Source organism: Pocillopora damicornis, chromosome 5 (genome assembly GCF_964200805.1).
Source record: "Pocillopora damicornis chromosome 5, jaPocDami1.2, whole genome shotgun sequence".
Taxonomy (NCBI): Eukaryota; Metazoa; Cnidaria; class Anthozoa; order Scleractinia; family Pocilloporidae; genus Pocillopora; species Pocillopora damicornis.
This window is the reverse complement of record NC_142674.1, coordinates 21,733,659-21,735,877: the sequence shown is the minus strand read 5'-3', so window position 1 is coordinate 21,735,877 and position 2,219 is coordinate 21,733,659. Positions and strand designations below refer to the sequence as shown.

At 35.0% G+C, this 2,219-nt stretch overlaps 1 long non-coding RNA gene across 1 annotated transcript in view; it reads right to left on the bottom strand.

The window, feature by feature from the left end:
• Window positions 1-1,268: 1,268 nt before the first annotated feature.
• The window catches only part of LOC149045959 (uncharacterized), a 2,549-nt gene continuing 1,598 nt past the window's right edge, over window positions 1,269-2,219 (bottom strand). Inside the window, exon 2 of the long non-coding RNA XR_016186696.1 lies at window positions 1,269-2,219. This exon is cut by the window's right edge and continues 1,017 nt beyond it. This is a non-coding gene — a long non-coding RNA (uncharacterized LOC149045959).

Below are 2,219 nucleotides of genomic sequence, written 5' to 3'. Positions count from 1 at the left end.
TGTTTGGCTCTAAACTTTAACAACTACTTGAAAGTTTGCTTGAAATCAAAATATACCATTTTTTGCCAAAATAACTGCCAAAATGCGCAATTCGGGCCTTTTTATCAATTTACACTTGGTTTAAGCTTGGTTTTTGTGTTTTCCCACAGACTCTTAAACTATTTTGCTGAGAACATTTTTTGCAGCGTTTTTAAAACTGAAATAAGCTTATTTTTGCAAAAAAAACAAACGTGTTTTTCAGTCGAATTTAGTGTTTTTCTCAACTTTAGCGAAAAATTTTGCAAAAATCGTACATTTCTGCCGTATTTTGGAGTTTTTAGACAGATTTCGTCGCGATCTTGTGAAAAACATGTAGTTTCAAGCTAGTTTTCAGTGTTTTGGCAGTTATCTTGGCAAAAAATGGGTAAGTCAGCGCAATTGTTTTTTTTTTTGGTTTTTAAGGTTTTGTTTGCCCAAATTTTACTGAGAACACTGTGTGCTAGCTTGTCTCCATTGTTTTTTCGCAGATTCTATCGCTGTTTTGCTGAAAACATAACGTTTCAGCTTGTTTGCATCGTTTTTGGTCGTGAAATAAGCTAATTTTTGCAAAAGGAAAAACATGACAGGACGGATAATGCATGCACTGTAAGTACCTCCTGTTGTTCCATACAAAGCCTTAGAAAAGTTTTCTAAGGCTTTGTATGGGACAACGGGAGGTACTTACAGTCCACGCGTTTTTCCGTCCTGTCATGACCTGTTTTTCAGCCCAAATTGACATAAAGGATACAGAGGAACATTTGCTTATTGCCTTTTTTTTTTGTCCTTACTCATGAAGTTGATTTTGGCATTTCAAACAAAAACTCTGCTAGAGCATTAATTGAATGACATATCATGCACTTACTTTGAAGCAAGAACACTTTTTTTTTAATTCAGAAAAATGCCTTTTTATTTTTTTTTAAGGACTGCTGGATATAACCTGTACAACCAAGATGAATTTACATTCATTATTTGTCATAACTTACACTAAATTAGAAATTCAAGTATGAAATGAGGGTACTAGCCCTTTAATAGTGTTCAAAATTTCCATATGCAGGGGTACTTGTGGCTACTGGAGAAGAATCAGTCTTTAACCCTTTACCCCCCCCCCCCCCCCCCAGGGAGATAATAAGTACAGATATCCTCTTCCCTAGGGGCAACTAGCTCAAAAGTGAGTGATCTCAAGGGCCCTCCAAAAACGTTTTCTACAGCAATAACTAAGCTCTACAGAAGCACACTATGCAGACAAAAGGTGTAAGAGAATCAATGAATTCTTTAATTCTTGGTCCCTCCCAGGCCAACCTATTGTACAAATCTCATGACATCTGTTCCAGTTTCATCAGTCAATTTTTCAAGCTTCAAGCTTTTCCTGCAATTATGTACTTGTTCTTGAAGCTGAAAACTAACAAGGTTCCTGTAAATTAAGTTTACATAACAACCTAACAATTTGTAAAAATCACACAAATCCCAAGCTATATCCAGAATTATGCTCTTAATAAAATAAACTTTTAAAGCAAATTGGGATTTTGCCCTAGTTCTTTTTATTTTTTTGTTACTTTTTAAATACATTTGTATAAATAATGCTCCCCTAACTCTCCCCAAAACTTTTAGAACAGATGCAAACTCTTAAGAATGATCAAGCTTTACCTTATTATTAAAAATTTTTACATCTTAGACTACCAAGTTATCACAGAGGTTTTTTTCGGTACTTTGACCTGTTTAACACCTAAAAAGAAGAACACATACATAACACACACACACAATCAGCCAGGTCAAAATGCGCTGCAGCCAACAATTTGGCCACCTACAATGAAATAGCTGCCAATTTCACACATGTCAGACTTCTATTCAGGACAAGATTTGGCCTCTGCTGCCTATTACTATTGCCAGCTTGCCTGCCACTCAAAATTTCAACTGAGATTGTACATACATACATGTGGGATTAGGTTACACGAGCGAACCTGCACTATTGAAAGAGGTCAATGAATTATAACTCAAAGAAACATTGATAAATAAAATAAATCAATAGAAATGACAAAAATTAAACTAACAGCAGACAGCTCTTTTTTGGCCTTCGGGGCCTGATCAGTGCAGTGATCTTCAACTAAGTGCTTAATTTGGACATAAAACCAAAACTTGTTATGGTTAAATATTATTATTTTTCTTTCAATATTCCCATTCCAGCTGATGTATATTATTTGAAT